The following is a 14,088-nucleotide window of genomic DNA, read 5'->3' as shown; positions in this document are numbered from 1 at the left end:
TGTTATTGGGCTACAGGAGCTTGTTTTAATTGTGGAGGCATGAGCCATCTTGTTAAGGACTACACCAGTGCCCATAGATTTAGGCCAGCTCCTACTACTGCAGAAGGATCCATTCAGAGTTTTGCTATCAGAGGTTCACAACCGGTTAGCAGAGGAAGAGGCAGAGGTAGAGGTAATACTTCTGGCAGTCAGGGTACCATTAACCAATCAAAACAAGGGAGTGCTCCGGCCAAAGTTTACATGATGAGACAGCGGGACGAGGCTGAGACTTCCGATATTGTAACCAGTACTTTCTCTATCTCTAATCAGGATGTCTTTGTGTTGTTTGATCTGGGTTCAACCCATTCATATGTTAGTGCTAGCATAGTCAGTTCTCTTGCTATTTTGTGTGCCAAAATAGATTTTGAAGTGCTAGTAATAAGTCCATTAGGACAAGAGGTCAGAGTCAACAGAATGTATAGAGATTGTCCTTTGGTGATCCAAGGACATGTTTTTCTATTAGATTTGATTAAAATGCCATTCAAAGATTATGATATCATCTTGGGCATGGATTGGTTAGCCAGGCATCATGCCATGATTGACTGTAGATTGAAGACAGTCACTTTTGGTCTCCCTCTATACGGTGATGTGGTAATACACGGGGAGAGGCAGTTATTACCATCAAACATCATTTCAGTTGCACTAGCTAGGAAGATGATCAGAAAAGAGTGTAAAGCATACTTGGCACATGTGATAGACACCCAAGTGAAGAGTCCAGCATTGAGGGACATCCCTACAGTATGTGACTTTCTGGATGTGTTTCCTGATGAGTTGCCAGGATTACCTCTGGAAAGAGAGGTACAGTTTGAGATTGATGTCATGCCTGGTGTGGACCCAATTTCTATAACACCATATAGAATGGCACCAGCAGAACTAAAAGAATTGAAAGTGCAGTTGCAAGAGCTGCTTGATAAGGGCTTTATCCGCCTTAGTGTGTCACCTTGGGGAGCGCCAGTGTTGTTTTTTAAGTAGAAGGATGGCACTCGCCTCTTATGTATTGACTACCGGCAGTTGAATAAGGTGACAATAAAGAACAGATATCCATTATCCCACATTGATGACTTGTTTGATTAGTTGAAGGGTGTAGCTGTGTTCTCCAAAATTGACCTGAGATTGGGTTATTATCAGCTAAAGGTGCAAGAGTAGGGTATCCCTAAAACTGCCTTTAGAACTCGATATGGCCATTATGAGTTCCTGGTCATGCCATTCGGGTTAACCAATGCTCCAGCTGCATTTATGGATCTGATGAACACTATCTTCAGACCATACCTCGATCAGTTTGTTGTGATATTCATTGATGATATATTGGTTTATTCGAGGAGTGCAGAAGAGCATGATAGACATCTGCGGATTGGACTGCAAACTTTGAGGGAGAAACAACTATACGACAAATTGTTAAAGTGTGAATTTTCTCTGAAAGAAATTTCCTTTTTGGGGCACATAGTATCTACAGAAGGCATTAAGGTAGATCCCAGCAAGATTGAAGCTGTCCTTAATTGGAAGCCACCCAGGAATATCACAGAAATTCACAGTTTTTTGGGTTTAGCTGGATACTACCGCCATTTTGTGAAGGGGTTTTCTATGTTGGCATCTCCATTGACCAAGCTATTTCGGAAAAATGTGAAATTTCAATGGATAGATCAATGTCAGCAGAGTTTTGATGAGTTGAAGAGGTGTTTGACTGAAGCTCCAATCCTTACTTTACCTACCCCGGGTAAAGAATACATAGTTTACAGTGATGCTTCTCACAATGGGTTAGGCTGTGTATTGATGCAAGACCAGAATGTCATTGCATATGCATCACCCCAGCTGAAACTGTATGAGAGGAATTATCCGACACATGACTTGGAGCTTGCAGCTATTGTATTTACTCTTAAGATCTGGAGACACTATTTGTATGGGGAGAAGTGCTATATCTACACAGATCATAAGAGTTTGAAGTATTTGGGTACTCAGAAGGAGTTGAATTTGAGACAGAGCAGATGGTTAGAGTTAATAAAAGACTATGATTGTTTGATAGACTATCAGCCAGGGAAAGCTAATGTGGTGGCTGACGCCTTAAGTTGTAAGACTATAACAAGTCTAAGAGTTTCTCCTTTGTCTATGGTACATGAATTGAGAGCATTGCATGCCAGTTTAGAGATTAATGATGAGGGGCAGACAGTAGTTGCATGACATGTACAGCTAGTGTTGATTGATCAGATTAGAATGGTTGCTCAGAATGATCAGAAATATCAGAAGCTATTAGAAGAAGTCAGATAGGGCAAGAAACCTAAGTTCTCAGTGAGAGAAGATGGTCTACTAATACACCAGGGCAGAATGTGCATTCCTAATGATGTTGACTTGAGACAGATCATTATGAAGGAAGCACATGAGTCTCCTTTTGCTATGCACCCTGGTGGCACTAAAATGTACAGAGGATTGAAAGAGCATTACTGGTGGATGGGTATGAAAAGGGATGTAGCTGATTTTGTCTCCAAATGCCTAACTTGTCAATAAGTAAAGGCAAAGCATCAAGTACCAGCTGGTTTGTTACATCTATTACCAGTACCTGAATGAAAATGGGAACGGATAACTATGGATTTGTGATGGGACTTCTGAGGACACAGAAGAGTCATGATGCAGTATGAGTTATAGTTGACAGACTGACCAAGTCTGCTCACTTTTTGCCTGTCCGGATGGACTATAGCCTAGAAAGATTGGCCAAGTTGTGCATAGATGAGATTGTGAGGCTGCATGGAGTGCCAGTATCGATTGTATCCAATAGAGATCCTAGGTTCACTTTTAGATTCTGGGGCAGTCTTCAGAGAGCCCTAGGAACTAGATTGAACTTCAGCATGACATTCCACCCACAGACAGATGGCCAGTCTGAGAGGGTAATTTAGATATTGGAGGACATGCTAGGGGCTTGTGTGATTGAGCTTGAGGGCAGTTGGGACACACACTTGCCTCTAATTGAGTTTGCTTATAACAACAGCTACCAATCAAGCATTGGGATGCCTCCATATGAAGCTTTGTATGGCAGGAAGTGCAGAACTCCCCTGTATTGGGATGAAGTTGGTGAAAGAAAGATGATTGGGCCTAAAATTGTTCAGCAGACTGAGGAGAAAATTAGATTAATTAGAGATCGACTCAAAGCTACATCAGACCATCAGAAGTCCTATATTGATCTGAAAAGAAGGGATATTGAATATACAGTGGGTGAGAAAGTATTCCTCAAGGTTTTCCCTTGGAAGAAAATTATGAGATTTGGCAGAAAGGGGAAACTGAGTCCTCGATTCATTGGGCCATATGAGGTTCTAGAAAGAATGGGTCCTTTGGCATATCATTTAGCATTACCTCAAGAGTTGGAGAAGATACATAACGTCTTCCATATGTCTATGCTGAGGAGGTACAGATCTGACCCATCTCATGTGTTACCAGTGGAAGAAATTCAAGTAAATCCAGACCTCACATATGAAGAAGAACCCATAGAGATTCAGGCATATGAGGTGAAGCAGCTACAGAATAAGCAGATACCGTTGGTTAAAGTGTTGCGGAACCATCATTCGGGCCAAGAAGCTACTTAGAAACGAGAGGAGGACATGAGGAGACAACACCCATAGCTGTTCAGAGACTGATACTAGATAAAATTTTGAAACAAAATTTATTTTAAGGGGGGGAGAATTGTAACACCCCTATATGCATAGCCTGGTATATTTCACTGTTCCAGTGATCAATGTCGGTCCGAACAATTAAGGAGATTAGAATCACATCTAAAACACCTAGATAAGCCCTGAACGCAAATAATTAGTGATTGCCAGATAGTTAAGTATAAATAAGAAAAACAGAACATAAAAGGTTAAATGAGCCAGGAGTCACAGCGATGGGTGACCTTCCCGGGAAGTGACTGCGAAGGCTACCGTAACTCAATTTTTGAATTTAAAATATGACGCCGCGGTCCTTAGAACTATTGCGGACATAGTGAAAAAGAGAAAATCACATAAAAGAATTGTTAAGCAAGTCAAATAATTAGGTCAGTAATCCGGAAGAAATATTGAATAATTAGTAAACCGGATCAGACCGGCGAGGGGCAAATTAGTGAATTCACCCCTAGAGCTTACTCATGACCTAACTGTCCAATAAAATGGGAGAAATGAAAATTTCAAAATCGAGAACTAAATTAAATAACTATTGAAAAATTAAGGAAAATGGAAAAAGAAAAGAAAAAGTTTTATTGCATCACACATATGACATCATGAATGATGTCAAAATTCATTTTAATTTTTTCCCAATAATTGACCAAGTAAAAAACACTTAAATACACATAAAAACAAAAGAAATGAAAAAAAAAAATTTGACTTGTCTTCCACCCCAAACCAGCCGGCCACCCTCAACCTCTCTCACCTCCATAGGCAAGCCTCCATTAAAGCTTGTTTCAAGCTTTAAAACCTTCACTAAACCCTAATTTCTCCCATAATTAGTTCATAAGACCTTCTTATCCTCCTTGAGAAAGAGATTTAGCAAGAAAGAAAGAAGAAAAAAGGAGAAAATTTGAAGATTGAACTTGAGGTAAGAATTTAAATTGAAATTTTTAGTTTAGAACATATGTTTTGAGTTAATTTAACTTAGATTTAACTTAAATTCAACTAAAAACAATCATTGGGGGACTAGTTAGGAAATTTGGCCAGCTATGAGGGGGTATAGATTGCATGAATTTGATTAAGTTGAAGGATTAATTGAGGTGAATTAGGTGTGTAGATGTTGATTACACACTTTAATTTTATTGATTGAGTGAATTGTGTAATTAGGGTTCTTAACCCTCTTGAAAATTTGGAAAAAATTGAGGAAATGGTCAAATGATGCAAATTACCTTAATAGAGGTTGAAAATGGTCAATTGGGACCATTTATGGAATGTTTGAATTGGTAGAAACCAAGTGCAATTCGGATTAGTTAGGGTCACTATTCTGGCAACTTGACCTAGGTCTTTTTCAGGGACTAAAACTGAAAATTTACCAACCCAATTGGTATGAGGCTAATTGGGAATGAAAATAGACACATAATATCACATTTTTCATTCAGGAACCATGCCCAGAAAATGACATTAGGATAGTGAACAATTAGGTCAAACCCGGGTGCAATGCACTGCTACTATACCAAAATGACCAAATAAACAGTGTTTGTTCATTTAGTCATAACTTGGGCTATACAAGTCCAAATGACTTGATTTTTGTGGAATTGGAAAGGTATGACATAGCACTTCAACTTTCATGAAGAACACCAATCCAAATTCTGCCCATAACCCAGTCATTTTTCTACCTAAAATTAGTGGTCCAAAACTGCCAGAACCAAATTAGGTGCCCAGAAATCTGGGTTAGACCAATCCAGCCATCCATGTTCAAATGTCCATATCTTGGGCTACAAAACTCCAAATGAAGTGATTCAAAAAGGAAATTAAAGATAAGACAATAAAGAACAACTTTTATGAAGAATACTTTGTCAAATTTCCACAGACACTTGATCAATGGAATAGTGCAATACAGAACATCAAATCTGAAAATTTGAAAATGCAATTAGGAGACCTAAAAATTGAAAGGACAACTAAAATCAACAAATTTGGTAACAAAAATGTGGTATGTGGGTGTAATTGAAATTCCCATACCTATTAACCATAAGAAAGTAAAAAATTTGACTTGAATAGTATCGTGAATAATAACCCTGAAATGCAAAATTTAAAGAACGTTAAATTAAGCATATTAGGGCTAGACATACGTAATTGTGAACTTATGATTGAATTTATTATACGTTATGATACTGAAGCACTGTAAAATTGTATGTTTCAGTTGAAAAGAATACTGAGAAAGAACCTGAGACATCGAGTCAAGGCCTAGAGGTGACTCGCACGAGGTTTGTGCACAATATAAAATTTTTCTGGAAATTCTCTTGATAATTTGTTTTGATGAATAAATTGTGATTTATTTTTATTGCAAATTTGTGAATGAAATGAATATTATACTTTTGACTTAAATTGTTAGAAATTTAATTGTATGTGTTTGAATTGTCAATAAATGTTTAGTAAAATGTTAAGATAGTTTTGAAACCACAGTGTCATGACCATATATCTGAATGCCTCACAAGCATGACTAGTGGGAGGAATTAGTTTTGAATTTTGATTTCCTCTCTGGCTGATGTGTTGAGGTGTGTACCAGTAGAGGAAGAAATTGAATGGGTATCCATAGATTGAGCTAGCTAGCTTTGAGATTCCTCATAAGCCTCCGGCTATTGAGATGAACATTGTACTGATGGCATGATATAACTATGTGTTTTTATGAAATTATTTTGTGACTTCTGAAATGAGAATGTTTGACTAAAAGTATAAATTGTGTTTTATATCTGCTTTTCCTTTTCAGTATCATAATTGAATAAATGTGATTTGATTTACACATAAAATTATATTTCTGTTATGTTGTACACCACTGAGTCATTGTACTTAGCGATAGCTTTTAATTGTTATCGCAGATAGAGAGACTAGTAGAGCAGCGGAGTGAGCTACTAAGGATTTCAGAGCTACTTCTGGACCTTTTTTCGGGTATAATCTTATACCTTAATTGTACATGTTTATTTTGATGCAATTAACTGTATCTACATTTGTAAATTGGTCATGAGCAGTTGTACAAATTTTGTAATATTATTATTTTGGATTTTCAGATGAAATTTCTGGACTGTTGAATGTAACTTAATTTTTTATAATGAAATATGTATAAAACTAATTATTACTATTTTCGAAAGTATTTGTATTGAAATTTTGAATTGTGAAATTTTGATTTGAATTATGGGAGTTGAGCTAATTTGCGTCGATATGAGTTGAAATGGTGGTTGAGATTTGATGAAGTATTATATTGGAAGTGTTTTCTACAGGTTAAAATTTTTGGTTTTCTCAAATACAGCCGGCGCTTTGCCGAAATTTTTTCAAAATTTACGGAAAAATAAAAATGGACAAAAATTTTATCAAATCTTTAAATTTCAAGTAAATATTTTTAATACCTGCTAGAAAAGTACAACACTTTCAAAAAGTAAGAAAATTGTTTTAAAATCTCTTATAGTGTATTTAATGGGTTATCGATAGATGGAGTTGGTAATTTATTAGGTATACTACGGGATCATGTTATGCCTTACAGAAGGGTAAGGTGTGACACTCTTTTTTGATCAAGTCCTACCGTTCTTGCCAGAAACTTGGTTCATCAAGAACAATTAAATGGACATAGGACTTTATCCCTATTTACTTAGGATAACGGATCCCATCTCCATATATGACTGACCGGAGCCAATACATGCCCATATACCCATACATATTACAAGTATGAAAGTAGTATCAAACTCAAACCACACATATACAAGATAACTATTTTATCTCAGGTCTACAGATTATGTGCACTAGTATGATCTAGATGACTTTCTATTGACAAGAGTAAACTCCATATACAAGTCATCTTGTGTCACTGGTTGAGCCTACTTATCATATAAGTGCTCATCATGTTTGTTATATGGTATGAGGCTCACCATTCCATCTCATTAGTATCCCATACTAATCATGGAAACAAACACAATGACAATCTGACCGGATAAATCATGCCCAATGAAGTATCCTCGATTGTGAACCGAATTTATAATATATGTACTAGAATATCCCGTCATTCATATTCTTAACACTTGAGAATGGAATATCTAACATAATGTTAATGGACTTTTTCAATTAAAAATAAACCATTTATATTAATTGAAAATATTCATGCCATTAGGGAGAATTATGTTTACATTGTACAACACATAAGCATTGCTCTAGGGCATACCACTAACACCCTGATGCATACATTTTGCATAGTCATTTAGGTCTAATTTTATAACCATTTTTATTTGATTATTAGTCATTTTTAGCTAATTTCATTAGTTAATTAGTTAGTTTTTCATAGTTGTCAATTTTGCATTAATTTGTGATTTTTACTTTGTTTTGTAGGAAAAATGGTGTTTTTGAAGGGCCAAAGAGAATTTTGCCATTGAGGAGTTTCTTCTACAGCCAAAGATGTCAAAAACAAGTTTTCAAGCTGAAATATGCATTGACCAAACTGTGCATAACTTGCCGCATAAGTTATGCAGATCTGCATAAGGAGAAAAATCACTGTTCCAGAACCAGCCGAAATGTGCATAAGGAAACTGCATAGCTTATGCACATTCACGCCTCCCTTATGCACTTTCACGGAATTGTGCATAGCCTATGCACCAAGTCATGCAGTTTCGCATAAGTGACCCAGAAATGAAATCGCATAAGGGACTGCATGACTTATGCATCCACTTATCTGATCCCATAAAGAGTTCATTAATGAGCTGGCAGAAGATTCCCTCAGATAATTCCTCCTAGAACATACCATTTTAGGGCTCCATGTCAGAAAAATAATATAAATAGTCTCATTTTCCCATTTTAAAGGGGGAGAGAAGGAGCAGAAAAGGAAAGGAGAAGAGAGGCAGAATTTGAGGAGTCACTTTCACCTTCCACACCATTTTCAATCAAGATTTGCAGATTTCTTTCTTCCCTTACATTTTTCTACATTTCTAGTGTTTAATTTCTTATTTCTTAGCTTAGATTAAAGCTTTATTTCCTTATAAACTCATAATATCTTGTAAGCATTATGGATAGTGAGTAGTTTACTTTTGATTCTGGAGTAAGGGTTGTAATATTTGAGATATTTTGTGGATTTTGATTGGGTAATCCATATTTTGTGGTCTTAATGAGTTTTATTCATTTCTTGTGTGCTTAATGACATGCTTAGTGTAGGATCCCATTAAGTAATGTTCTTAATCCATGGTTGAAGCACCGAAAGGAGAAGGCCTTATGATAGATAATCAAGAAATTGGACTTAATTAACTTAGACCTAGAAATAGGCTAAGGATTAAGAGGATTCACAGATTAATTAAAGAACTTAATGGGTCTTAATTAACTCTAAGTCCACGAAAGTAGGATTAGATTGATTAAGGCACTCTTTGTCTCACTCGAAAGGGAATTCAAAGGATTGAAGAATTAATCTCCTTAAAACCCATAAGTTTCATAAGATTGGATAACCAATTTAAAATCCCAAAATAGCTCGAATATGAAATCCCGAACTCCGGAATCGCCTTTTTACCATTGTTAATTTCTAATCGAATTTAATTACTTGTCATTTTGAATATTGCCATATTTGAACTTGCTTATTTCAATTTGATGCAATTTTAGTTTAATTAATACATTGTTGAATAGATTATTAATTTTGCATACATAGATTTCACATTCTCAATACCCATCAATTCATTACTTTAATTTCAAAAATAGCTCAATTTAGTCAACTTTTTATATCAAAAATTCAATCATTAACACAACTCCTCGTGGGAACGATATTTTTTCTATACTACTTGAACGACCCGTGCACTTGTGGTAGGGACACATCAAGTTTTTGGCGCCGTTGCCGGGGAGTTGTTGGTTTAAGATTGAATTCTTGATTATTTTAGTTGTTTTTAGTTTTATTTTTGTTATATTTTCATTTTGTGTTTGTTTCTTCTTTTTCAGGTACTTTTAATCTTTTATGAGAAGAGCTAGAAGCACAAGTGACACATCCTTATTGTTCAATCCTGAAATTGAGAAATTTTGTAAAGCCAACAAGAAAGAAACCAGAAAAAGGAAAGAAGCTTTGAGAGAAACCGAAATTGAAGCAGACATGGCTGATGAAAGAATTAGAATTGGTGTTGGTAATGCTGGAAATGGTCAAAACAATGAAAATGCAGCCCAAGGTGAAGAGGTTGTTAATGCTAATGTGCCTAGGGGAAGTATGATGGATCATGCTTTTCCACGTTTTGATGACTTGAGAGAGAGCATAGCAAGACCAAGAATTGATGCAAATAACTACAAGATGGATTTTGGAGTCCTTCAAATGATTCAGAATTCTCAATTTGGAGGACATCCTTCTGAAAATCCACACACACACCTGAAGAAGTTTGCAATGATTTGTGACATGCAAAAACAACCTGGAGTGTCTGATGATGCAGCAAGATTGAAGCTATTCCCATTCTCTTTGAAAGATAGAGCATTGGATTGGCTTGATTCTTTACCTCATAACTCCATCACAAATTGGGAGCAGCTCACTGATGCATTTCTTGCACAATATTTTCCACCCGGAAAAACTCAAGAGTTGAGGAATCAAATGACAGCTTTCAGACCAAGAGAAGATGAAACTTTATATGAGTCATGGATGAGATGGAAGGAATTAAAGAGACAATGCCCACATCATGCCATTCCAAAATGGATGATAAATCAGAATTTTTACACAAATGTCACTCCTGCAATCAGAGGGATTATTGATGCTCAAACAGGAGGGGAATTTATTATGAAGCATGAAGATGAAGCTTATGAGCTATTGGAGAAAATTGCAAAGAATACTCATCTTTGGAGTAGTCCAAGAGGACCAGCTCCAACTCAAAAAAGGCAAGCTGCTGGAATATATGATCTTGATCCATTCAACATGATTAATGCAAAGTTTGATGCACTTACAAATGTCCTTGCTAAGAAGATGGAAGATCTGAGTATGTTGGTTAGTTCATCATCATCAACTGGAACTTCACAACAAGGGGCTTATGCAGAGGAAACTACCAGCTGTGGAGTAGATTATGGAGAACAAGCAGCATATGTTGGTAATTATGGAAACAAACAAATGGGGAATTCTTATTCTCAAACTTATAATCCAAATTGGAGGAATCATCCCAACTTTTCATGGGGAAATCAGCAAAATCAAGTTCAAAATCAGAATTTTCAACCACAACAGCAACAAGGAGTTCCATATCAGCAAAATAGGCAACCATTGCCTAATTTTCAGCAGAAAAATATAAACCCTACACCAAAACAGCAAGAACGAAATTCCACCACTGAAGCTTTATTACAACAGATTCTTGCTAACCAAAATAAGCATGATGAGGAGATGAGAGAGATGAAAGCAAGGCTGGAACAGATGCAAACACACAACAGAATGCTGGAAAACCAGATTGCACAATAAGCATCTTCCTCAGGTGCTAAATCTTTTGGAAAACTTCCAAGTCAACCAGAAAACCCAAGAGAGCAGTGTCAAGCTATTACTTTAAGAAGTGGGAAAGTTATAAATGATGAGAAGGGTGAAAACAGTGAGAAGAGAGAAAATGAAAAAGAAACTGATGAGAGTGAAAAACAAGAGAGTGCAGAAAAATGTAAAGAGAAAATTGAAGAGAAGGAAGAGAAGTATATACCTCCTAAGCCCTACAAGCCACAACTTCCCTTTCCACAAAGATTTCACAAAGCCAAGCTTGATAAGCAATTTGGGAAGTTCTTAGAGGTTTTGAAGAAGCTTTACATAAATGTGCCTTTTGTTGATGCTCTTTCACAAATGCCTTCTTATGCAAAATTCTTGAAAGAAATTCTCTCAAACAAGAGGAAACTTGAAGATGATGAAACTGTAGCTTTGACAGAAGAATGTAGTGCTATCCTTCAAAGGAAACTTCCCCCAAAGCTCAAGGATCCAGGGAGTTTTTCAATTCCATGCCACATAGGGGAATCATGTTCTACAAAAGCTTTATGTGATTTAGGGGCTAGTGTTAGCCTTATGCCCCTTTCCATTTATGAGAAGCTCAATATGGGAGATCTTAAACCAACCCACATTTCTCTTCAGTTAGCTGACAGGTCAATCAAGTATCCTGAAGGGATTTTGGAGAATGTGCCTCTGAAGGTTGGGAAGTTCTACATACCTGTTGACTTTGTCATCTTGGACATGGAGGAAGATTTTAATATCCCAATTATCTTGGGAAGACCCTTTCTAGCTACAGCAGGAGCATTGATTGATGTTAAGGGAGAAAAGCTGACTCTTAGGGTTGGTGAAGAGCAATTGGTTTTCAATATTAATAACACTATGAAAAAGCATCATTCTGAAGCTGATACTTGCTTGAGAATTGATATTATTGATGAGCTGGTTGAAGAACACTTCAGAAAGAAATATCCAGAAGATCCACTTGAAAATTGTTTGGTTCATGGAGGAGGCATAGACTATGACAACCCTCATGTAGCTGCATATGCTCAACACTTAGAGGGAAGTCCACCATTCATTTCTGCTCCAGTTTTTCAACTCACACAAAAGGAAAAAGTAGAATCTAAACAACCATCATTCAAGGAAGAAGATGCACCTAAGGTAGAACTTAAGCAACTTCCTTCTCAGCTCAGGTATGAATTTCTTGGCACTAATAACACTTATCCAGTAATTGTAAATGCAAACTTGAGTACCTTAGAGGCTGATAAGTTGTTAAGAGTGTTGAGACAATTTAGGAAAGTCTTAGGATACACCATAGATGACATTAAGGGAATAAGCCCACACTTTTGCATGCATAGAATCATTTTGGAAGAAAATTGTAAGCCATCTATTGAACATCAGAGGAGGTTGAACCCAAATATGAAAGAAGTTGTTAAAAAGGAAATTTTGAAGTTGCTTGATGCAGGGATCATATATCCCATCTCGAGACGATGCCGGGTGAGCCAGTACATGTTGTCCCAAAAAAGGGTGGAATGACAGTTGTCAAAAATGAAAATAATGAATTAATTCCCACCAGAACAGTAACTAGTTGGCGAATGTGCATAAATTACAGAAAATTAAATGTTGCCACTAGAAAAGATTATTTTCCACTTCCCTTCATTGATCAAATGTTGGAAAGACTAGCTAGGCATTCTTACTTTTGCTATTTAGATGGATATTCAGGTTTTTTTTCAAATCCCTATCCATCCAAATGATCAAGAGAAAACCACTTTTACTTGTCCATATGGAACCTTTGCTTATAGGAGGATGCCATTTGGGTTGTGTAATGCACCAGCCACTTTTCAAAGGTGCATGATGGCAATCTTCTCAGATTTCATTGAAGACATAATGGAGGTTTTTATGGACGATTTTTCTGTTTATGGATCTTCATTTGACATATGCTTGGCTAACCTTTCTAAAGTTTTGCAGCGATGTGCAGATACTGACCTTGTGTTAAATTGGGAAAAAGTGTCATTTCATGGTCCAGGAAGGGATAGTGCTTGGACATTTGGTGTCTAACAGAGGAATAGAGGTTGATAAAGCCAAAGTTGAAGTGATAGAGAAGATGGCTCCTCCTACCAATGTCAAAGGAATTCGAAGTTTCCTAGGACATGCCGGGTTCTACAGACGCTTTATCAAGGATTTTTCTAAAATAGCCAAACCTTTGTCTAATTTGTTAAGTAATGACACACCATTTGTATTTGACCAAGAGTGTTTTGATGCCTTTTGCAGGTTGAAGCAAGCTCTTATCACTGCACCAATCATGCAACCATCTGATTGGAGCCTACCTTTTGAAATTATGTGTGATGCTAGCAACTATGCAATTGGGGCTGTTCTTGGTCAAAGAAAGGACAAAAAGGCTTATGCTATTTATTATGCTAGTAGAATACTGGATGAGGCTCAAACAAATTATGCAACAACTAAAAAGGAATTTTTAGCAATTGTCTTTGCATTGGAAAAGTTTAGACCTTACATTATTGACTCAAAGGTGGTTATATTTTCAGATCATACAACCATCAGGTATTTGCTCCGTAAAAAGGAGGCTAAACCTAGGCTCATTAGGTGGATTCTGATGCTACAAGAGTTTGATTTGGAGATTAGGGATAAGAAGGGAGCTGAAAATGTAGTTGCTGATAATCTTAGTAGACTGAAATTGGATGATGAAGAATTGGATGAAATCCCTATTGATGAGTTTTTCTTGGATGAACAACTTTTCTCTCTTGTTGCTAAACTACCTTGGTATGCAGACATTGTGAATTATCTATCTTGTGGAGTTTTACCTCTAGGTATGACATGGCAACAAAAGAAAAAGTTTTTGCATGAGGTGAAGTTTTATAGATGGGATGACCCTTTACTCTTCAGGAGATGTTGTGATGGTTTAATAAGGAGGTGTATTCCTGAAGAGGAGATACAGAGTATTATGCATCATTGCCATGCTTCTGATTATGGAGGACATTTTGG

General features: G+C 36.6%; 1 non-coding gene across 1 annotated transcript; it reads right to left on the bottom strand.

The window, feature by feature from the left end:
- Window positions 1-10,229: 10,229 nt before the first annotated feature.
- Window positions 10,230-10,337, bottom strand: LOC131169927 (small nucleolar RNA R71). The gene has a single exon (XR_009140872.1). It is a non-coding gene; the product is annotated as a small nucleolar RNA R71 (small nucleolar RNA).
- Window positions 10,338-14,088: the final 3,751 nt, after the last annotated feature.

Source organism: Hevea brasiliensis, chromosome 10, assembly GCF_030052815.1.
Source record: "Hevea brasiliensis isolate MT/VB/25A 57/8 chromosome 10, ASM3005281v1, whole genome shotgun sequence".
NCBI classification, from domain to species: Eukaryota; Viridiplantae; Streptophyta; class Magnoliopsida; order Malpighiales; family Euphorbiaceae; genus Hevea; species Hevea brasiliensis.
The sequence above is the reverse complement of the archived record's forward strand: the minus strand, read 5'-3'. Positions and strand labels throughout refer to the sequence as shown.